The sequence below is a fragment of the Rattus norvegicus genome, chromosome 1 (assembly GCF_036323735.1).
Source record: "Rattus norvegicus strain BN/NHsdMcwi chromosome 1, GRCr8, whole genome shotgun sequence".
Classification (NCBI taxonomy): Eukaryota; Metazoa; Chordata; class Mammalia; order Rodentia; family Muridae; genus Rattus; species Rattus norvegicus.
Window position 1 is genome coordinate 56,366,637 of NC_086019.1, and position 25,032 is coordinate 56,391,668.

At 44.8% G+C, this 25,032-nt stretch overlaps 1 protein-coding gene across 2 annotated transcripts in view; it reads right to left on the minus strand.

Annotated features, from left to right (window-relative positions):
* Afdnl1 (afadin, adherens junction formation factor like 1) overlaps nucleotides 1-23,305 on the minus strand; it is a 30,471-nt gene extending 7,166 nt beyond the window's left edge. Inside the window, exons 1-2 of one of the 2 annotated variants that reach the window (XR_010062900.1) lie at nucleotides 20,550-23,305; nucleotides 851-20,080 (exon numbers count right to left, since the gene is read on the minus strand). The gene's annotated coding sequence lies outside the window, so the exon portion shown is untranslated. Of the gene's footprint in view, nucleotides 1-850; nucleotides 20,081-20,549 lie in introns of those variants that run through there. The other variant, XM_063280822.1, reaches the window with a different exon arrangement.
* Nucleotides 23,306-25,032: the final 1,727 nt, after the last annotated feature.

Genomic DNA, 25,032 nt, shown 5'->3' on the forward strand with positions numbered 1-25,032 from the left:
TAAATGGATATTAGCTACAAAGTGCAGGATAACCATGCTATAATCAACAGACCGAAAAAAGCTAAATAAGGATGACTCAAGGCAGGATGCTTGAATCTCATTCAAAAGGGAAATTCAAAAAGTTGAGCAGAGGGAGGGAACTGATGGGGAGAGGATTGGGGACAAGAACAGGGCAGGGCACAGAGGGAGGGGAAAGGAGAAAGCTGGGTTTGGGCAATGCATCTCTGGCATGAAGGAGACTGGGGGTGAGAGGCTCCAGGGAGTCTCTTAGAGTGATGCTAGCTGAGCCTACTAGCAGCTGGGGTTGGAGAGACTGACATACCCATGTCCTGTAGGTAGAAAGGATTTTCACTAGGGGAAGGGGGACACTAACCAACCCACAAAACCTTCAACCCAAAACTTGTCTTACTTATAAGATGTTTAGGGATAAAGGTGGAGCAGAGATTGAAGGAAAGTCCAACTAATGATCAGCCCAACTTGAGACCCAGCCCATGGGACAGAGCATTGTTAATTATATTCTATGACTTGCACACAGGACTTAATATGCCTTCTGCTCCTAACAATTGGAGCAGAGCTTGTCTCTTACTCTGTTGCCTGCCTTCGGATCCCTTTCCCCTACATGGGCTGTTTTTTCTGGCCTCAGTGGGTGAGGATAAACTAAGTCCTGCTAGGAATTGATGTTTCAGGGCAGAGTGATACCCAAGGGGTTGCCCACTTCTTCTCTGAGAAGGGAAGGGAATTATAGGAAGAGGGGCATGTGAGCTGGGAGTAGGAGGAGAGGAGAGAGGGAGAGGGTATGATTGGGATGTAAAGTGAATAAACAAATAAACTTAAACCAAAATATGCTTACCTTAGAAACAATGGCCAAGCTGACTGCCGGCCTCAAAACTTTTCCTCACACAGGTGTTCTCACACCTACAACTAGTGCACCAACAGGGCACAACAGACACTCACACACAGTTGGGCACACACACACACCCACACTCACAGATGCACCCACAGTCACCACCAAGTATACCAACACACACACACACATACACACACACACACACACACACACACACACACACACAAAAGCAACCGTCCACACAAACACTGACCTAGACACACATACACAAGCTACACACAAATCAATCAAATGCAAAATCCACACACTGCTCACTAGATCCACCAAAATCACCAAAGTCTCCACTCCACCACTCCTCTAAACGCACTCAAGGAAATCCAGGCCTGGCTACAGCTTAACATCTGTTGGCTGGACCGCCTCACAGTCGCTCCTCATGAGGTCACAATAGGACCTGTCCTTGCATGGTTGGGAAGGACTCCAAGGCTCTGGCTTAGGTTGGCTATGGGGAGCCTTTAGGCTTTTAGAAATCAAAGCCTGCAGGATGGTTTGCTGTCCTTAGTTCTCTGTTTGAAGGTTTGCTGTGCCTCCTGCTTTAAAATCCTTATGTCTACCTTCCATGGGTCCCTTTTGCATTTCAACTATGGGTTTAAGAATATACTACAGATACATATATATATATTAATTATACACACACACACACGCGTGTGTGTGTGTGTGTGTGTGTGTGTGTGTGTGTGTAATCTTCTCTTTAAGACGGAGGTGGCTGCTGCCTTTCTGACATTACTCTATCCACTTTGCTTAATACCTGTCGCCAGCCATCTTACATTATTACAGAGGACCTTTCTCATGCCCAGCTAATCATTAACTGCATATCGCACTAAGTTGTGTGGTCTGTTGTTCCTGGAAATTACCCTAACCTGTGCCCTCCTTTAGGGCCAATCATAGTTAAGGTCAGTTAGAATTGCTTTGTATGCTAGTAACAATAACCTTGGACCCGAACCAACCACCCAACTGCCTGGGAAGACTTTCGGCACCTGTGTATGAGCTCTTAGTTGCTAAGAGCTTCTGTGGTTTTGCCTTTCATACTGCAGTCCTTGGAAATAGGGTTGCAGTCTCTACTCCCCTGTGTGACATGTGTCCCTGACCAATCAGTCCCAGGATATATGTTCCATAAACTGTCCCTGCTTGACTGAAATGGCTGTCTGGTTTGTGGAGTGATTCCTGCACCCCAACACTGCTCATGAGACATAATAAAGAAACTTATTACTACCTGTAGGGTGACAGGAAGATGCCTTCCTCACAGCTTCCAAGGCTTTTGATTCTCATCTGCCCTGCAAAGTGTGAAGACCTGATTTTGAACCCATGCGAAAGTTGAGCACACACCTGTAATATCAGAGCTTTTAGGAAGCAGGAAAAGCAGGAGAAACAGAAATTTGCCTGGGAGCTTGTCGTTCAGGCAGCCTGCCATGTGCAACATCAAACCACACACCTAGTTCCAAACAAGGTAAGATAAGGTCTGACAAAAATGTCCTCTAACCTCCACACACATGGTGGGACACATCCATAACAGTGTACATACAAGATTGCTTCATTCTTTTCTCTTCTCTTCTCTTCTCTTCTCTTCTCTTCTCTTCTCTTCTCTTCTCTTCTCTTCTCTTCTCTTCTCTCTCCCTCTCTCTCTCTCTCTCTCTCTCTCTCTCTCTCTCTCTCTCTCTCACACACACACACACACACACACACACACACAAACACACACATACCACACCACACACATTCCCACCCTTTATTACAAACACACAAACTTACACTCACACGGACACACAGAATGGGTGAGTATACGCAACACTATACAAAAACAACAACACAAACACTCTTTAGGAACTATGATTTTCTAGTAAAACTTTCCTTCAAAATTGAGGAAGAAAACTAAGAAACTCCCACAGATGAAGACAGATTTAAAGGATTTCAGAATCTCAAGAAGAAATAAAGAACAGGTGATCCCCGGAAAATCCCCAAAGGCAAGGTGAACTTCTGCTTCCTCCAAGATGTGAGAGATGCCATGTTATATGACCACAAACAGCAGTGCCACCGAGGCTCATGTACACAGACATCTCCTTCATTGACATCAGTAACTGAAGAAGTTGGTCAGGGCTGTCAAAATAGCAGTAATACAGTTCACATAGGATTGGTAGTATTTTAGCATTTTCGGTATGATCTCCATGGTAACAAAGAAAAAAAGAACCAAGCCCCAGATTAACAGAAAGGAAGAGACAGTCAAGCATTTCTTTACAAAATACCCAACACAGCACAAAAGGCAATAATCAGGGAAGAGAGAAAAAGCTGTAAGGCTAATGAAGAATACAGGAATGCTTCTTTGGTGGCTAGTGCATATTATCTCTGTCTCTCTCTCTCTGTCTCTCTCTCTCGCTTGCTCTTGCTCTCACTCTTGCTCTCTCTCTCTTGTTCTGTCTTTCTCTCCATCCATCTCTCTCCCTCTCTCTCCATCCTTCCATCCCTCCCCTCCCCCTCTTTACACACACAGGTTGGCAGGTTTTTGTAGAAAACCAAGTCCATCCTGAGTGTAGGGCTCACTTTAAATATTAAGGTCCAATGATGGAACAGGCGTGTATGAGGACAAGGAGCTCTGTGCAACCTGGAACCAGAAGGAACAGAGTGGTTATGCTGACACAGTTAAAATATACTCTCAATCACAGTCTGTGACAGCCAGGTCACAGGACTCAGGCTGCTGTGTTATTTGTGAGCACCCAGTGCAGCCAGAAGCTAACTATTGAGCACTGACTGGCCCAAACCCCAAAAGGGTCTCTGTTTTTCAGAGTGCTGGGGACAGTGCAGTGTGTAGCACTTTCCTTCTGAAGACTCTTCTGGGGTTTTGAGTCCCCTGTAGAGGACCCTCATGGCTGCAGACACTAAGCCTGGGAGGAAAGATCCTCATCTGTAGAGTTCATTGAAAGGCCTGAGAGCAGAAAAGGAAAGAAACAGCAAAATGTGCCCCTTCTGCTCACTGTGGTTCAGTTTCTGCCTTTGCAGCTGAGCTCAGGTACCCTGGAGTCCTCTCTAGCCTGAGTCAGTGATCTCAAGTTCAAGTCCCAGCCTCCTGGTTTGTAGTATCAAACCCAGCACAGTGTCAAGCCATGGGAGATGTGAACACTATCTAGGCCTTGCTGTTTGCATCTGAGTGGTGCTGTTGAGCACCAGAAGAAGCAAGGGCTACAAGGTCATGTAGAGTACTGACAGGCACTGGGCTACTAGTGACTATTAAGTCACCCTTCACCCCCACCAAGGTGTTCAGGGACATGCAGCCTTGAGCTAACCTTCCTCCCAACCTCGATTTTCTGATCCCTCTAGCTCTATATTTTGGTTCTGCAACACCTCCTAGCCTCTCCTCAGACAGTTGTATCTCTGAAAGAGGAGGTAAATTGCCCTTCACCAACCCCTCCTTTGAAAGATGTCCTTTCTAATACACAGTGGCACCGCAGAGACTGGAACAGAAAGAGACCGCCCTTCACGGTGGCATGGTCAGAGCAACAGGGTTTGCTGGTTCCCTGAGCAGCAGCCCTGAGTCCGTGTGAGCACTGGATCCTGGAGACCTGCATTCAGAAGGAAGATGGGACAGAACGAGTTAGACTCTTTGGCATGCTCTCCATCCTGTCCTTAATTCACCCAGTGCCACAGGACAATCAGAGACACATTACTGACTTGTATTAGACCTTTATATGTTGTTTCCAGTTAGAAAGGAGACATTTGTGTTGTCTCAAGCATTCTGCAAGCACTGGTTGACTTAATGTACCATTGGTCAGGAAGGTGGTGTGGTGCACAGCCAAAAGCCTAAGTACCCAGTCCCCAAGCCTGCAGTATCCTGTGGAACTGGGAATGTCCCCATTCTGCTGTGCTGGCACAGGCCACTCACAGGTCTAGAAGGGCAGAAAAACATCCACTAGGTTCACAACATAGAGGGTAGGTGCTCAAGTGTCCTCTCTACCCCACACCTCCTGATTCCTTGGCCACAGCATGGGCTGAAAACAAGAAACACCCTAAGTTGCTAACATGGCATCCAGAGGGTTCTTCCCACGGATACGACATCTACTGGCCTCATGCTTACTATCGTGCCTATTGGAGTGGACAAGCCAGAGTGCCTTACAGCATTTACATCTGCATACCATGCTCTGCCTTTCCATACTCCAGGGCCTGTGCCTCTTCTGAGTCCTCAGTTCACTTCCCTGAGATGTGGCCTTGGTGTTCCTTCTACACAGGCACTGGCCCTGTTGTGAAAGTAGCTAAAAGACCAGACCGCAGTTGACTGTAACACAGAGGGTAGTCATGCCCAAGCCTATCATACCCTGACTGCACAAGCCTCCTTTAAAAATCTCTTCACTCATTTTGGTGTTTCTATATACATGTGTGCATGGCAGGCATGTGTGTAGAGTGAGGTGTGCATGCATGTGTGCATATAGGTACAAATGTCACGTGTGATGTGCACAGTGTATATATGTCTGTGATATATGTAATGTGCATGCACATCTGACACGTGATGTGTATGATGTGTGGGTTTAGGAATATGGAAGATATATACATACATATATATATATATATTTGTATAGTGTGTGTGTGTGTGCATGCGTGAGTTTGTGTATGTGTGTTGTGCACTGTGAACATCTGATGGGGTCCTTTAGTTCTCATACTAGCTGGCCTGCTGCAGAAAGGAAACAGGTCTCCCCAGGAGAGTCTAAGCATCCAGCCGTCCAGGGATGGGCCTGCACATGAACATAGTCTGGCCAGAAACACCCTCTAAGCTCTTAATAAAGAAATTCTCATTCCAGAAGAAGCAAGAGAAAACTAAAAAGAAGCCAGACAGCAAACTGAGCTTCCACCACAGAAAATTCTTATATGGGAAAGCTCCCAATTCCCTGAGAGTGAGATGTTTACGACCCCGCTGCCTGCTCTGGAAGCAAACCCACTCCCCTGCTGAAAATTGGGGCCTTCCTGTAATCTCCCTACCCTGAAGACAGGCAGAGGGAGAGTGGCTGGGATCAGGATGTAACCTGAATAAAGAATACATTATGGGAATTTAAAAAGTTAGTCTGGAAGTTGGAAAAATTGCTCAGTGGTTAGGAGCACTGAATGCTCTATCAGAGGTCCAGAGTTCAAATCCCAGCAACTATATGGTGGCTCACAAATATCTCAAATGAGACCTAATGCTGTATCTGGTGTTTCTAAAGACAGCTACATTGTACTTACATATAACAAATAAATAAACAAACAAACAAATGAATTACCTGGTCTTAATTTTAGAGCAAGGAGTAAAATGTCCTGAGATTAAATGCAAATGCATGTCTTGGACTGCCTGGATCTTTCAGATCTGTAGGAAACATCTCAAGGAAGAACAAGAGAGGCTGGAGAAGGATGGGGAAGGGTCTGATCCGTGCAGCTCCTCAGTGTCCACTAGCACAGCACTTGCCCTTGGGAGATGACGTCTTTCACTCTTCCAGACTGTTGCACCAATCAGAATTACATGCTCTGTGGATGAACCTGTAAAAGAGGACAGTTGCTCTTGGGCCACTATGGAGGCTCCTGGCCTCTCAGCAAGCTCACTGCTGACTTTTGAGGTCCCTGGTGGGTGAGCAAAATGAGGAGGCTCACATCAACCTCAGGTTGAGTCAGCCAGGCCCAGGGGGCTCAGTAGTGTCTCTCAGATTCCCAGGTCCTTCCTGAGATTGAACACTCTACACAGTGTAAGAGGATTAGGGGATAACCAGGAAATGCAGTTGCTCAGGTGGCTGACTCTGCAGGAGGGAAATAAATCACAGTGGGAAGCTTCAGGACAGTCAGGTGACCTGAGCCCTCCACAGAGTCTAAGTCCAGCCTCACAAACACTCATTCTGTCCACAAGTCTCCTAAACACAGGCCTTGACTGACCTGCAGTCCAGAGTATGTTATTATACAGTGTCCCTTAGTTAGGCCCCTTCTGTGTCACACTGAGACTGGGTTTGTGGTACAGCCAATGCAGATGGGGACTGGCCACAAGTGGCAGTCTATCGCAGATCATGCAATAAATAAATAAATAAATTAAATAAATAAATACCCACTTATCTCACTGCCTGCAATCCTCATTGTCACCACAAGGGAGCGCTGCTTTGACCTTCTCAGAAATAAAAGCTGACTTCCCTCAGGGAAATGGATGGATGGATGGATGGATGGATGGATGGATGGATGGATGGATGGGTGGGTGGGTGGGTGGGTGGATGGATGGATAGACAGAGAAGTGATTTGACTTAATCAGTTTCTTCCAGTCCTAATTTTCTGAGCAAAAACACACTGAACATGTCTGCTGCAATTGCTTGTTCTTCATTTCTGCTTTCTTTGGCTGTTCATTCAAGGCAGCCCCCTTAGAATCTGCTCATCTCAATAAAGCCCCATCTGTGGAATGTATAGCTTCTCAGTTAGGAGCTGAGGGATTCTTGGAAGGACTTCCCAACATCCCCTCTGGGGCAGATGACAGTGTTCTCTACTTCAGACAGCAGCTGCATGAAGCAAACACACACCTGTCTGAACATTCCAGCTTGGGTGCACGTCACAGTGCACCTACCCCAGGGTCCCTGCCAGTTACACATTCCACAGGGTCACTACTACAAGATCCCATCCCAAGGGCTCTTGCCCCATTGCTCCTACCCCAGGGACCCTGGCCCACTGAACCAACCTCAGGGATCCTGTTCCATTGTACCCACCATGCTGCACCTTCTTGAGAGTACCTACTGTCCTGAGGTCACTTTTTATAAAATCTAATGCAAAGATCTTGCCAGTAAGACCACATTGTCTTTGGTGGCACCAAGTAGATAATAGCAGGACTTCATCACCTTCCCTTTCTCAATCCCTTCTCACAGTTGGACATGTGGAAGCAAAGTAACTGGCAGCAGAATACAGAATATTCACCCAGAATATCACCACCCCTAGAATTCTCATGAGATGTGCTGCTATGACTATGATACAGGGGTGGCAGGTAGGCTTTGATATTGAACAAGCCTAGGCTGGTGCCTCTGCTCACATGTGTGCCAGCAGCTTAGCTTAAGTCTACATGTCGTAAACTCTGAGAGGAGGAAGGAGATCTTCCTACATAGAGGCTGTTCTCTGAACCTGTGTTGGCCAAGGTCAAGCCAGAGTGTTTGAACATGCCAGTTCCAGTCCCTGAGGGTTTTCTGCCTCCTGGTGTTTGTCGTGCTTTATGTCTGGTGAGGTGAAGATGTGGTCCATGCTAGGAATATCTTTGAAGACAACTGCCCTGGGTTCCCATGCTAAAATTCAATTCAGGACTGACAGGGACCTAAATACCAACAAGACCGTGCCAGGACCATGAGTTCAAAAACCAAAAGCAAATGGGACCTTGATGTCCTCCTTTGCTGCTCTGAAAAGACTCACGACACACAATTCTCCTGCACATCCAATGCCCCTTGGGAAAATCCTCTGTCAAGCGCAGGTGATGCCTCATGAGAGTGAACTGTCAGGGTAGGACAAGACACTTGGGACTACTGTCCTGAACTCACCAGTCTCAGATGAATGGGCTTTGAAAAGTTTTCAGAACACAGGATAGGGGTGTGTAAGCAAGTGCAGGTAATCCTTGGGAAATACATAGTTCCTGAGGAGGTTCTGAGAGCTGTTGGATCCACTCCTGGAGAAGACAGCATTGTGTTCAGGGGGTAACAGAGCAGGAGCCTGCTGATGCTATTCACAGTATTGCAAGGGAGCGGTAACAATGCCCTTAGGAGCAGGATGTCCTAGCACTCTCAGATCAAGCAGACAGCCTAGCGCCAATTAGGGCCATATCCCAAGAGAATGCCGCTCATGTAGGAAGCTTCTAATGTCTGGAGGCAGAAGAAGGGAACATGGACATTGTTTGAGTTAGGGGTTTACTGCTGAGAAGAGACACACCACAACAAATGCAGCTCTTATAAGGACAACATTAATGAACACAGGATTGCAGGTTCAGAAACTCAGTCCATTATCTTCAAGCTGGGAGCATGGCAGCATCCAGGCAGGCATGGTGCCAGAGAGACTGAGAGTTCTACATCTTCATCTGAAGGCTGCTTGGGGAAGATTGGCTTGCATGTGCATAGGAAAAGGGTCTTAAAGCCATGCCAATGTGACCCACCTACTTTAACAAGGCAAAGTCTCCTAATAATGATACTCTAGAGCTAAGCATATACAATCACAGACATCTCCAAGGAGGGTGGCACTGTTCTATTAGAGAGAAGCATCAGCTCCCATTAATATATTGAGGTCAACCGTGGATAGGGCACAGAGCCCTCCACACATCCTGGAACTCATGGAGGCATCCTATGAAAGAGCTTTTTCCCAGAAGCACACATGTGTGTCAAGGCCTCCTTTCCAGCCAGTCCCTAGGGAATCTCCAGTGCTAAACTCTGTCTCTTCCTTTGCAGAAGTGAAATATAATAAAAATTCACACTTCACAGTACAGTGAATAGCAATAATGGCGAAAGGTGTAAATAGAACCGATTAGTACCAGAGTATGTGGATTGATGTTATATGAAATGTGTGTGGATGCCGTGCAGTATCCTCTTCCATGTACCTACATACTGAGCAACGACCCTGGACCATGCTGCTCTAGACAGAACCATCTGGAATTCACTCACTGAGGGACTTATGCCCTGGAGTGGCAGCTACAGGTAGGACTTGTTCATCCATGTCACGGAGTGAAGAGACAGAGATGCATGGATTAAATGGAGAGGCTAACCTGCCAACAACCCCAAACCCCCAGCAGGATGACAATGGAGAACAGCGAGCAGTTTCCCAGCCAGCCTCACTCTCCATAGACAGACTTCTTCCAGTCCTTCCATTTTCCCAAGGAAAGAAAAGTTCAAAAAGCAGGGACAGGGAAAGAAAAACTGCTCTACTCCCAGGAGCCAAAAACAAGCTCCATAACACCTCCCTGTCTGAGCCCATAACCAGCCACAGCCCAGTCCTCTGCTCATCTCTAGAGGCTCAGGGATCCAGGCAGATGAGCCCTTGAATCACAAACGGCTCCTCTACAGCATTCTATGGGTGTCAGTCCTGAGTCCCTGAGCCTGAGGTGCTCTGCACTGCTATTCAGATAAGACTTCTCTTGATTTCTGTACAAAGATCTCTGTGTTGGATGTCAGAGGAGTGTGTCCACCCAGCATTAGTCCTGGGGCTCTGGCCCTCTAATCTATTGGTCCATGTTAACTTCACCACAGATCCACCAAGTGTCCTTGTACAGCCCCTCCTTGATCACCTTTTGTAGGAAGATATTTAGAGTCCCTTGCAGGTGGCACAGAAAATGGCACATGGCTGAGGGTGGTAGACAAACATGGGGACACATCAAATGCTAGGATTTTGTGAGGATCCCTAAGCCATGCTTGGGCAGGCCTGTGCCAGTGCTCCCATAGGACCCTATCTTTCTGTCCCCTATACACACCAAGAACCAGTTACCAGGCAGGGGGAGAAGGGAACTTGGATTCGAGGCCTAGCCCAGTCCTATGATTCCTTACCTTGTAGCCCTTGCGTCCTTTGGGGCTCAACAGTTCCCCTACAATGCAGACAGCAAGGCATACCTGGTATTCACAGCTTACCTGGGCTGAAACTGGGCTGCGTTTGATACTACAAACCAGGAGGATGTGACTTGGCTTGAAATCACTCACTCAGGCTAGGGAGGACTCCAGGGTACCTGAGCTCAACTGCAAAGGCAGAAGCTGAACAACAGTGAGCAGAGGTGGCACATTTTGCTGCTTCTTTGCTTTTCTGCTCTCAGGCCTTTCAATGAACTCTACAGATGAGGATCTTTCCTCCCAGGCTTAGTGTCTGCAGCCATGAGGGTCCTCTACAGGGAACTCAAACCCCAGAAGAGTCTTCAAGAGGAAACTGCTACACACTGCACTGTCCCCCAGCACTCTGAAAAACAGAGACCCTTTCTGGGCTTGGGCCAGTCAGTGCTCAGTACTTAGCTTCTGGCTGCACTGGGTGCTCACACATAACACAGCAGCCTGGGTCCTGTGACCTGGCTGTCACAGACTGTGATTGAGAGTTTATTTCATCTGAGTCAGCACAGCCACTCTGTTCCTTCTGGTCCCAGGGAACACAGAGCTCCTTGTCTTCACCCATTCCTGTTTTAACGTTGGACCTTAATATCTAAAGTGAAGCCCACACTCAGGATGGACTTGTTTTTCTATACATCATGCCAACTTCTGTGTGAGAGGGAGTTTTTTCGTGTATATGCATACCCCCTTATGTGCCTAGGTGTCCATGTATACCCATGGTACCCATGGACCAACTGTCTCCCGTCCCCAACCCCACCCCGCCCCTGGGATGCCCAGCACAGCCACAGTACAGCCTTCTGTGGGTCTGGATGTGCCTGTCTGCCCTTCCCACCAGAGCATGGCCTGCTATGACAGCAGCTCTTCATTATTTTGGTAAACATAGCAGTGAACCCAGGTGGGGTTTCTGGTCCTCAGGGAGCTCACTTGTCCCCCACTAGTCCCCTTGGTTGAGGGATTGTGGTTTTCAGGACTCCCAGAAGCAGCAGAAGCCAATGGACTCATCCTTAGTGTGTGCAGCAGCTAAAGGTGCATGGAGGTCAGGACTTGTGCCCTGTGTCTTCAGAGACAAGAAGGAGCCAAGACCATTGGCTGACCCTGAGAAGCCACTTGGGCCCCATAAAGATTCTATTTATGTCCTTCCTCTGAGCCTGTGGAGACATTGTGGGGAACTATGCCAATTTTCTCTGGACACCAGGCTGTGCAGAGCTCCAGACTGTGGTCACAATCAATAGGGAATGAACAGGACAATTAAAGGCCAGGCTCTGCCATGTCTCTGCCAAAGAGAGTTCAGTGGGGTCAAGGTGTGGGCATAAGGAGGAGCCCAGGCAGATTCCAGAGTCTCTTTCCTATATTCATCTGAAGGCTGGGGAAAGAAAGTCACCACAAAATCATAGTGACTTTACATGACTGCCTATTAAAAGAAACATCAAAGATGACAGGCGTAAATCATGAAAATGGCATCTGTGTGTGCGGAGACAGCTGTCTGCATGGACAGAGTGTACCCACACTCCAAGCAGGGACTACAAGCATGGGGAGTGTCTGTCTACACTTGCAGCAGGGCATACATGCTACCAAACACACAATAAAAGCCATCATGCGGGGCTGGGGATTTAGCTCAGTGGTAGAGCGCTTACCTAGGAAGCGCAAGGCCCTGGGTTCTGTCCCCAGCTCCGAAAAAAAGAACCAAAAAAAAAAAAAGCCATCATGCCCAAGCCTTGGGTCTATAAGCCACTGAAAGCCTCTCACCCCTCAGTGGGGTCCGATCTCCAACACCTTAGAGACATCCACAGACTGTGCCTGTCAGAATATGGAGAGCCATGATGAGAGTCTCCCCCGGGAACTCTGTAGTCTTGCTGGAAAATCAAGAGGAAAGCCCAGCCTCTAGGCCAACGTGCAGCACAGTTAATACACAGTGTAAGCTTCATTGACACACAAAGATGCTGAAGACAGAACATGGGAGGGCCTGGCAGAACCGTAACTCGGCCAGAGGTGGTGCGGCTTACAAAAAAGAGCAATCATGCCTGTGGTAGCTCCCTAAAGCCCAGCTCTCTGCCCCTTGTATTTTGGGGTCTCTGAGGAAGACAAACCGATAGAGCATCCTGTTGACTAGCTTGCTGTTCAGATGTGGGATGTGGTCACAGTGCTCTGACAAGGCCACAAGGGCATCTGCTAGGACAGCCAGACTCTAATTGATAAAGAAGGCCTCCTTCAGGGCAAACCCAGTCACCAAGACACAGCTGTAAAGTAAGCAGTCCAGTCGCTTGTGAGCATGCTATCCAGACAGGAACAGGCAAACAGAGGTGGTTCTTGGGAGGGACCATGGGACCCACCCACTTCCCAGACAGGCACCATGGCCTGGTAGTCACTGAGGTCCCTTGTTGGATACCACAGTCCTTTTAACTGCCGGTAACCCTTTTTCTAGACACAGAACAACATAAGGCCCATCATGGGGTATAACATGGCCTTCTGTTGACAGTTCACAAGCTCTCTCTACTGTGTTGCCCTTTGATGACTCTGGCATTCTTGACTGGGCAGATGTTGTCCCCCGTTCACCTGCATACACACTGCTGGCCCAGTCCATGTGCTGAAACCTGCCCCCCAGGAGCTGCCCAGCATGGTCGGGTGGGTCCACTGGAGATGAAGCCCAGTGCAGTGGTAATCCACAAATACCTGCCCTTGCTTTCTCGTGAAGGTCAGCTTGGCTGGACTTTGGGGCTGTGGTCCGGAGAGTGGAAAACAGAAGGGTCACAAAGGTCTGTCAATCATCAGACAGAGCTGAATGTCTGGGAATCCATTGGCAGACAACTGAGACTCCCTAAGCACCATGAGGCAGGCTTTGCTCAAGCACTGTCCATAGGGGGCAAGTCCTGGAGGTGGATGTGCCTACTAAACAGACAATGCTGCCCTAAGCAGTCTCGTCCCTTACAGAAGTGTCACTGTAGCAAGATGGAGAATGTCCATCTATACTGGCTTTCCATAGGAGTGAAAACTAGCCTGTGTGTCCTGCTGTGCCCAGGGCTCTGCACTCTGGCTTATGATGTGGAGGCCCAGAGCAGCTGTCCAGCATAGCATGTGAGAACTTGAACGCACTGCATTTAAGTCCTAGGGTGAGTCTCATGTGGTCAAACTGCATGACTCAGGTGGCTGACATCTAACCTGCTGTGATTGACATCGCTGGCTTTTACAATGAGGCTGTAGCCTTAGGGGCCATGTTCTCTGAGTTGCATACCTCTGTGGATGAGGCCCACAAACTCCAGGGCACTGGAGACAGAACTGGAAAAGGACAGCATGAGTCAGAGGTAACCCCCTGGATGATCTGACAAGGGATAAGCACTCTGCGCTCAGGGTAACCTTATCTTACTCATCTGACAGACAATTCTCATGTGAACCAAGTGTGGTAAGTTTAAGAAAATAGGCTGGGGCTGGAGAGCAGGCTCAGTGGTTAAGAGCATGGCTGCTCTTTCAAAGGTCTTGAGTTCGATTCCAGTCACCATATCATAGATACTAACTATGTATTATTAGATCTGATGCCCTCTTTGGACACACAGATGTACATGCAGATAGAGCACTAAAGTAAATGAATCTTAAAAGAAAGGAACAAATGAATGAAAGAAGGAAGAAAAGAAAGATAAAGAATGAAAGAAAGAATGAAGGAAAGGAAAGAAAGAATGAAAGAGACAGAGAGAGGGGGGAGGAGGAAGAGGAGGAAGAGGAGGAGGAGTAAAGAAAGGAGGAAGCAAACAAGCAAGCTGCTCAGCTGTAGAGAAATGGGCCTGTAATCCCCAGACACTCAAGACACACAGTAGGTAGGGGGATCAGAAGTTCAAAGCTAGCCTGGTCTACAGCATGAGTTTCAGGTCTGCTTGGACAACTTAGTGACACCCTTTATCTAAAGGTGAGGAGGGCTAAGGCTACTAACTCAGTGGTAGAGCACTCATGGGGGAAGCAGACTGCTGTCCATTGATACCTCTCTTTTCTTGCTCTGAAATAGACAATGGTGTTAGAAGAGTCAAAGGTCCCTGTCTTAGCATCCACTATTCTATTTGCTACAACGTTAAGGGTCCAATTTTTGGTATTTTTTCAGTGATCAAATCTATGAAACAAAACTTAAGCAATACTCTTATTGCTGTCAGAGTGGCAGGTGGATGATAAATGCTTGCCCACCTGCATCAGTAAAAAGCTGGTTCCTTGGACTCCCTGCAAACACATCACTGCTAACTGTATGCCTTGTGTAGGCTTTTCCAGCACTGTACGTAGCTTGAAAACCTTCCCTGCTATGGACCCTTGAGTGGGCATCCTGCCTCTCAGTCTCAGAATGGAGCAAAGATCCCCTGGTTACCTCTAGGCTCACAGGTCATGGACCTCTTCCATCCCGTGGTGAGGAAGACTGGCACGGCTGCACACACCTTGGAAAAAGAACATATTGGCAACCCTTATCGAAAATGATGCTTCTCACTTTCCATTATGGCATTCTATAAAATATGGGTATTTCCAGGTATAATTAGACGTGTTGTTGATTGAGTGTGTGTATGTTTTTGGAGGTTGGAGGCGGATAATTCGTTTCTCAAAGCCCCTTCCTCAATTTTGGGTGATAAACATTGACTCTCATATAGACTTTTAATAATTATACAGTTATTTATATATTTTTAAGTTTTGCTTATTTTTACAAACTTTTTGTTCCTCTCTCTCTCTCTCTCTCTCTCCTTGTCTCTGTCCCTCCCTCTCCCCCTCCCTTCCTTCCTGTCTCTCTCTCTCTCTCTGGGTAATTAGATATAATACTCAGGGTCAGGACATTCTACCCTTGAGCTACCCCAAACAGAAAAAGGTTATAAACAGCTTTATTATGATATCTGTGACATATAAAGCTGAAACGTGTTAGACGTGAGCATCTTGATGTTCCTAAAGACATGTACTTTCTCAGATACAGAATTCCAGCGGGCTAAAATTCCTGCTGTTACTTCAGATTAACCTTTGTCATGAACTGAACCAATGGGGAACATAGTAAGCACAGTCCCTGAGCTGCTTCCTAGGTCGGTAGCACTGGCTCCATCCCAGGCACAGCTGGAGTGGGCAGCTGTAAGGTTGAGGACCTGCACTCAGGACACTGGGCTCCAGGAGCACCTCACCTTCAGGTCATCCTGTGTACCTCTGATCGTCACTCCTGGGTTCTCACTGCCTGGCACTTAACCATAGACATCACTGTAGAATTATCTAAGGCCAGAATGTCAAAAACATAGTTGTTATGAATTTCTACTTTGAAAATGTCAAATGTTGGGCTGCTTGAACAGTTTTCAAGAACAGGTTCAAGAAATGAACCTGGGAGAAACACAAGAAATATAGCCTGAAGTCTCTTCCAAAACAGCCACTCCAGCATAAGCTTCCACAGGCAGTCACTCTCCTCTGCACTACCGTCCCCCTTGTTTTGCAGCTCATGGATCTCCTTGCTTAGCATGTCCACAAGGTGCATTTGCTGTTGCTTCTCCAGCTTCTCCCTGGCATCTTGTTTCCATGGGTCTGGAGACAGACTATCCCCACAGGACAACTCCTCTTTACTGATAGTTTTCTACTGCAGATTCCTGTGCTCAATAGTGGGGGGCTGCTGCTGGGGCTACAGCTCCAGAGTAACTGTTTCTTGGGGCCTCTGCAGTGTGGAAGGTTTTCCTGGTTGGGCCGGTGTGGCCAAAAGAGATAAGGAAGCAGGGATCAGGGAATGAGAGTGCATCTGCCCCAGATTCTTCTCCTGCTCCCCGTGCTTCCTCTCTGCTTCCTTATCCAGGCAGGCCTTCTATATCTCAGACCACCACTGCTGCTCCTCCTTCTTTTTTGCTAGCCAGCAGCCACCTGAGCAGACTGGGATCCTGCCTTGTTTGCAGAAGGTGGTGGGAGGGGCAAAGCCACTGAAATGCCATCAAAACCACTGGTGTAGGTGGACATGTGGTGGAGGAGGTGGTGGAGGGAGGTCTGTTCATATGGGCTGGAAGACAGTCACAGGGGTGGGCAGCACCTCTGCTGGGTTTTCCAATGGCCAGGACCACTCTTGGTAGAGTGGAAGCAGGGGTAACTGACTTGGAGGAATATTTCAGGTGCTCCTGGCTGGATGTCATAGAGTCCACTGAGGAGCTCTGGATCCACATATCATTGTCACACTAGAGATCCATGCTGGCCACTACTCAATGCAGCTCAAGTTGGTAAAACTCTTCCTGAAGTTCTTCCATCGAAGGGGTAACACACCGAGAAAAGAAAAGACGAAGATCTAATACTTCAGAGACTCACCAGAGATATTAACAAAATTTCATGCATGTTTCTTTCTCACAGAGGAGGTAAGAAAACTGAGGAATGGGTGTATAACCAGACCTGACACTGCTTTATGGCTCACTCTCCAAGTAACCAGCTGTACCTGTGTGTACAAAGGAATAAAAAGATTTTACTATACACTGATGCATGCTGTTTGTGGCATTGTCACTCCTGCAATTTAGCTCCTAGCTTCAGGACTACGTAGAGGGGTCTGTTCTTGTGAAATGTAAAGAAATAAACAATGAGATTCATAAAACTGCATAAAAGGTGAACTTTGTCCTCGGGGATCTGTTTTACAATCTTTAAAAAAGCAATCATGGGGGTTGACACCCCAAAAGGAGCTTTGCCATCTCAGGAAGAGGTGATAGACGGGTTTGTATGAGGGGTTATTGGCAAGACAGGAAGGGCTAATATTGGATTATAAAATAAATAAATAAATAAATAAATAAATAAATAAATAAATAAATGGTTTTTTAAAGAATATATTTTAAAAGCCATGATAAAAAATGTAATTTTGACCCTATGCTTTCAATAAAAAAAATCTTAAATTTTCTTATTTACTCATTTACACTAATTCTCATGTTCCCCGATTCATTAATTTATTTGACTAGTGTAATAGAAATAAACTTAAATGACCAAAATTCAGGAATGATAGTTAATGTAATTTGTTGAGAACTGTATCAAAGAAGTCAGATATTTCACAAGTAAGAAAGTGTTCCAGCTCATCTTAGACCTCAGTGCAGAGTTCTCCAGTGAAGACAGATGTTAGCTGCTGTTCTAGTGGTATATGCACACTTCTCTCCAGGGATAGGAGGCTGATCTATTAGAAATAGTGTTAAAAACCCAAGTGTCACATTAAATAACAAGTAAAATAAACATAACAACATTCCTTTAAATGCAGGAGCCATGGCATACCCATCATACACTGAGGGCAGGATGTTTAGCACTGAGCCAGAGACAAAGATGTACCAGAAGTCGGCTTCACGCACCCCTACAAGTCTCCTGACGCCACAGACCAGGAGAAGGACTTTCTCCAGGACCAGATGAGATCTGGGCTAGAGACATGAGAGTAAACACGTGAAGCCTTTTGGAGGTTGAAGCCTTTTGGACGTTGGGGTCTCTATTCAGTATACTCCATCCTCACTACTTTGTTAGCAACTCTTTTAAGTGTAAAAATGATCTCCACTAACTTGGAAACCCGATCCATTTTGAAGACACATTTACAGTGCATTTTGATCGATAAGGTCAAGGGTTTTCCAAATAAAATCCTAATTTTGGACTAATATGAGACCTCTATGAAAACTGTATTCTAGCTGGCCAAGGGACACAAAAAACAATGATCAAAGTATAAACAATGATCTGGGTGACAAGGTGACTTAGAGAATGCCTCTTCTTACTTGTCACATTGGGGCTGAAAGGGTGATCTGCTCTGTTTTTCATCAGACTGTCTTTACCAGGCAGCTTCGTTGGATGACTGTGCTCTGTCCAAGGCTCTTGAGGACTCTCTGGGGAGCCGTTTTGAGCTGAATTATTATAGAGCTCAAAACCTTTACTCTTCCACCTATCAATGTTGGATAATGCCATCCTCTGCTACATAAGTGGCTGGAGCCATGGATCCCTCCTTGTGTTCTCATGAGTTCATGGTTTCCTACCTGGTAGCTGTGGGGTCTGGTTGGTTGATATTGTTGTTCTTCCTATGGGATTGCAGACCCCTTCAGCTCCTTCAGTTCTTTCTCTAACTCCTCCATTGGGGTCCCCATATTCAGTGTAATGTTCAGCTGCAAGCATCTTCATGCCAGGGCACTGAGATGGGAATGGGTGGGTGGGAGCGGGATCATACTCATAGAAGCAGAGGGAGCGGGTTGGGAGAGCATTGGGAGGGGGTAACATTTGAAATGTAAATACATAAAATATCCAAGAAAAATTAAACTTATAAAAACTTCACTCTGTGCTCTGGGTTTACCTGAGCTATAACGATCTGAAACTGAAACCAAAGCCAATTCACTCATTCTCTCTCCCTCATTCTTTCTAAGATAAAGAGCTTCAAAGGATGCATCTAAAATTCTTATATTTAATAACTGCTCTTGGTATAATAGGGTGATCTTTTATATACATTCTTTGACCAGCCTAGAAAAGAAAACAACCAAGCAATCAGAAGAAACCATAGCCCAGGGTCTCACTAAGTATTTGAGGCTGGTCTGGAATTCAGTACACAGGCAGGAGGACCCCAAACTCACAGAAATCTGCCTCTTTCTGCATCCTTAGAGCTGGCATTAAAGGCACATGCCACCACAAATAGCTTTATATGAACATTTTCAAAAGCTTTTACATATATTGTCTAGAAAAGCTTTTCATTTACATAGTATGTATCTATGGGAGAAATTGACCTTTTTTATTTTCTCAAATATGACTTATAATTTGTAAATAACAAAGTAACCATTTTAGAGTATTTTTTAAAAAGCACTCAACTTCTCTTCTCTCACTTGATAACACACATATTATTATCCATCAGAATGACAGCATCACATGGTGCTGTCCCCTGGTGTGATTATCCACACCTGTTCACAGTTTAGTCTTCCTGTCTGCTCACCTGGGACTCATTTGTTACCCACGTCCCTCTTTGAGTTTGTAAATGGTGTTCTGCTTTAACATGCCAACACATGGTCTAGCCAGGATTGGTTCCTGTTCTACGCTTTAGTATACAGGATTCTAGACTGTCAGACACTGATATTGTTGTTGATACTGTAGCTAGAAAGGTCAGGGCTAGGGTGTTCAGGTTCCAAAGCCGAGGCAGGGTCAGAAGAGGGTTCACAATACTGCACTTAACAGACTGTGAATATATCTAGGAAACCGTACCATTAGATCTGATCTGAATCATGATCCAGAAGTATTTCTCAGCATCATTCACTCTGTCTCAACTGACTTCTTCCTTGAAGAGCTGAGCAAGAGCTGTGGTAGGAGCTACTACATGGGAATTTTAGGGGCTCTCTTTATAAAAATAATTTATGTGTATGAGTGTTTGCTCAGCATGTGTGCACACGAATCCAGAGAACTTAGAAGAGTGCTTTAAATCCCATGAAATTAGAGTTTCGGGCAGTTTTGGGCTAACACTGGTGTTGTAAAATACTGAACAATCTTTCCAGCCCCAGATTTTGATAACTTTTAGGAGCAGACATATCTCAGTACAGGATCACTATATGTTGGCTAACCTGGCTTGAGTCACTAGCTCTTACCTCTGTGCACCATGGAGGACAATGGCTGGGTAAGAAAGGTGGACAGGCAGTGAAAGAGGATGCCTTGATTTGCAACTTCCAGTGTAACCATGGGACTGGTACTAGTCATGAGTTCTGCTGCCCTAGGAAGAAAATATAAAGAAACAGCGGTCACTGTCATAGAGGAGTCTATGTTCAGAATACTTGTGCTTAGGTTCCTCAGCCTGGTTGCTGTTTGGGGAAATAAACCAGGCTTTCAGAAGATTATGTCCTGTCCACAGCGCTTATGATAATTAATTATAAAACAGGTAAGTATATTCTATTCTATAACATTAACATTAAGATATTTAAACATTTTACAAGCTCTAAGTATATGTGTACATATTTATATAATTATTTAAGGTAATACTCTATACTAATATACATTCTTAAGAGTGAACACAAAATGAGATTCCTGTGCTCTAAGAACTAGGATTATTGGGGAAGGTGAGTAAACACAAAGATCTTTTACATCACTACTTTTTGAATTCAAATTTCAAAATGCAAAATATCACTTCAGTACATTAAAACTAACCAATCAGTTGAGGCTTTAAAGGAACCAATTAGTCATACCTTTCCTGAGAAAGTCCAACCAGACTAAATCCATCCACAATGAGGAGTTGGTCATGGGCACCTAGTTGTCCAACCTGAGCCACCAGAAGGATGCAGGTGTAGGGAGAAAAGAAAAAAGGCAGCGTCAATGCACAGCAGCATTCCTCACAGCACACAGTCAGTGCACAGCAGCATTCCTCACAGCACACAGTCAGTGCACAGCAGCATTCCTCACACCACACAGTCAGTGCACAGCAGCATTCCTCACACCACACAGCATCCACAGCCATAAGCATCTGCACAGTATTTCACAAAGCTCGAGTGAAGAATGCCTTTCACTGTTTCCTTTAAAACAAATACTGACCACATCTGCAATACCTCCTTGGACAACGACTTAACATAGATTTCCAGTTTATACTGGCCAGCAGCCTATGCAAAAAAAATGGTCAGAACAGCACAATTAAATCACACAGCAGGAAATGTGCAAAATCCTGCCCACATACACCCTAGTAGCTTGACTAGTTAGGAAAGTTTCTATTTTATGGTTCCAAACTTGTAAGAAAAATACTCCTGTAAAAATGGACAATTTGGTGAGAAAATGCCCATAGACTTGTAATACTCAAAATGATTATTTATAAAGTCTGAAACAGCTACAAATCCAAAGGAATGAGAAACACCTCAAGTGACCAGCCCTTACCCATATCAGGACAGAAAACCAGCTTGGTACTAAATAATCCAGCATCTGCCTTCTCTAATCTTCTATTTAAACATAAGGTTTAAATTTCAAAACAAGAAATTAACTTCTTGGAGGAAGCAGTTAACAACACTTTGTAAGGAAATATTATCCAGAAAGTGCTCTACTGGAATTCATATCCTGGGACCGAACAGTCAAACACACTTAAATAGCATTTTATGGAGAGAGCTAATGAAGTGTTTTAAAAAAAGTTAGGTATTGTATATAATTTCAGGATCAAAAATATTCTGCTTAGAGATCATAATATGACAACAAAAGAGCTTTGGATCACATAGGGAAGTATTAAACCATACAGTCATGTGCATGAAGCCCTACCCGGATATTACTGGAAGTTGCACAACACTATGTGTATACTTTTGTACCAACAATAAAAATAACTTACCTTAAAAACTATGAGATAGTATTTGATATAGTAATGTATCATAAAAAGTGACTTCAGGAAATGAAGAAAAATTTCTAAAGTAGCAATCAAGAAGATGTAATTTTATGTGCAAACCATCTGTGTTTCAGCCAATAGTTAACATTTTATTTTACCTTTTTCATTGATGAGAATGGTCCATTTTCTCCCCTGCAGTAGGGAGTAGGGAAAAGACAGCAGTCATCAAGTATGCAGTGTGTTACTGTTTCATAGGCATACAACCTGTGTTTTATTTACATATAAACATAGGGATGAATATAATAATATTATGAATAAAATAATAAATTACATTATCTATCAATAGAAATTATATATTATAAAAGAGAATTGTCTCATACAGGGTTCTTTAGAGACACAGATCTTATGGGAAATCTCTGTACAGTAAGACAATTGGTTGATGACTTGCAGTCTATAGTCCAACTCCCCAACAATGATCAGCAGCAGGTATGAATAGGAGTCCAAGGATCTAGCAGTGGCTCAGTCCTACAAATCAGGCAGGCAGACGAAAGAGAGACTCTTCCTTCTTCCAATGTCCTTATATAAATCTCCAGCAGAAGGTATGTCCCAGATTAAAGGTGTGTACCACCACAGCTGGAACTGGGACTTGCTTTGTCCTAGGTGACCTTGAACTCAGAGATCTCCTTGTCTTAAACTCCTGAGATTCATAGCCACTTTGCCTCATGATCTCCATGCCAAGATTCAGTTCAGAAATTTGTGTCTCCCAGCCTCAAATCAGGATCAAAGGTGAGCTTTCCAATTCTGGATTGAAGTTCATTCCACATATAGTCAAGTTCACAACCAAGAATAGCCATTACAAGTATATACAATGTGTCATTATACATATACAATACATATACATATAAATTTGAAAATACCATAACATTTTATTAGTATATGTTAACCGAGTAAAGTGACAGAGGTGGCTGTGTCATTTGTTTGCACATCGTGCATGGGTGGGAGAAGAACTTATAAGCCCTTGCATCAAATGAGGAGCTGCAGTTAACAACAGCTGATAGAAATTCACTCTTCCTTGGGGACAAGCCACTGGTAGGACTCTGATAATCCAGTGAATGTCTGTACACACAGTATGCATGTATGACTAGCACTAATAGGGCTTACTGGGATACAAAAAATGTGTGTATGTATATTTCCGTACACACACACACACACACACACACACACACACACACACACACAGAGGAATGGTTTAGTGGTGCTGACTTTTAAGCCCAGGATCAGATTCAGGTGGACCTCTGTGAGTTCTAGACTAATCTGATTTACACAGCAAGTCCCAGACCAACCAGGGCTATAGAGTCAATCGGGGGATTCTCAGAGGGATCTTTTAGAAGTTGGAGGACAGATGTTAGGGTGGATATGACCATATTTTACTGTATACATGTATAGAAATTTAAATAAATGAAAAATACATAAAGTAACTGAGATGAAAAAAGTACACTCAATAATCGCAACTTTTTGAACTGACATTTGTCTAGTTATGTGGCAAAGAAGAAATAAATATGCCTTTTACTGATTTCATCTATGGCAATGCCAGTTTCCTTGAGTCAAAACACTTAACATAGATGATTAGAAATGACCTTGAAATCACAGTTACCTGTGGGGAGCGGGTGTGGCGGTAGTCCCAAGATGGCGCCTGGGACTGCAGCTAAGTCTCGTGACTAGCATCTGACTTCCTCACACACCTGAAACTAGCCACGTCCATTGTGAGAGCTGTGCAGGCGCACCATGATGCAAGATCAGGACATGTGACGTGGACCTATGAACTGAGATTACGCAGTCTGGACTGAGGAGGCGGAGTTGAGGGAGGGTATAAGGGAGTGTGCTCCGGGGGCTGGGCTGGGAGGGAGACAGAAGAAAAGAAGATTCCTGTTTGCATGTTGTAAGGTTCCTGAATAAACCGCTTTGAGAAGAACGCTGTGTAGTCGCTCTTTTCTGCGGGTCGGAAACAGAAGCGACAGTTACCATCAGCATCCATGGGCTAGATTGAAATTTTATAGTTCTGATTAATGAAGCTGGAAGATATTTCATAACTTTATATTATCCACTGCATAGGTTATTTTATAGATCAATAGAATTCCACAACTCAGCTGTTAAATCATTCCATTCTCCCAGTAAACATCCATGATACAATAATGATATTCTAATCTCTTTGAACAGGTGCTCCGGTGCAGAGTTTGCCTGAGATAGCCCAACAGCTGCATCCTGTCTTGTCTCCTTCTAGAGAGCTTCGTGACTTTTCTGAACAGAATACAAGGTGGGTTATTTGTTTGGATTTTAGTTGGGATTTTTGACTTTAGCTTTTTCCCTGATATCTTTTCCATAATTTGTATTCTATTTTCCTAACTTTGACTTTAGTTTATTTCAAGCACTTTTTGTTCCATGTAATTTTAAAATAACCCCACACTAAGTCTGGCTAAACACAGGCATCAGAGTTTCACCCAGTCCCTATGGCTACTTCAATGCACTTGTTACCCTGCATCCTGAGGCTCGATTGCCAAGCCAATTGGGAACCAGTTTAACATAAAATACCTTGACTACTCAAGATGAAATACTGCTCTTTGTTTAAGCATGTGAAAAGATAGTCTTTTTATGAGCCAAATTTAATAATAACTAATCATAAGTCTTCGTTCATGCATTGTGAACAATGGCATAAGGAATCTTTACCTTTCTTGCTTGGTTCTCTTGAATTTTCTAGTTCTTCAGGGGGGCTCACTCTGCCCTTTCTGACCCAGAGAACCCTGGAAGGAGTCCAGTGCCTAATTACTTTTCCTATAAGCAGAAACATAAGGTCTTTCTCCCAAATTAGCATGCGCTTTAGCCAGTAACCAGAAAGATTTTTAGGTTGACATCTTTCCCAGAGGAATAGTAAAATAACCAGAAAATTCAAAATCACATACATTTCGAAAATTAAATACTCATACGAGGGAACTAAACCAAACAAGCAGAGTAGAAACAGTTTTTTCGGGCCTTTTCTAATCTGCCAAGACAGGATATTTAACCCTCTTTTGAGAGAATAGGAGAATCCTGTGATACACTGAGACTTTCCTAGAGGATTTCATCCTTATCCAAATTCTGTTGTCTGCCTTGGAGGCTGTAGTTTTTCTGTTAGCTCAGTTTGTCCCTGCACAGCAGGAGCTCCCAGATAATCTGGGCCCATTTGCCCTGAGTTAGCTCTGAACCTCAGGAGCAATTCCCCAGGTGACTCTGGCCAAAATTGTGTCCTCTTCTATCTTTAAACAAAATTACACCAAATTAGCAACAACTAAACCAAACTTTATTAAAAGTAGGCAGTCTTCAGTCTCCCTCTCTGCCTG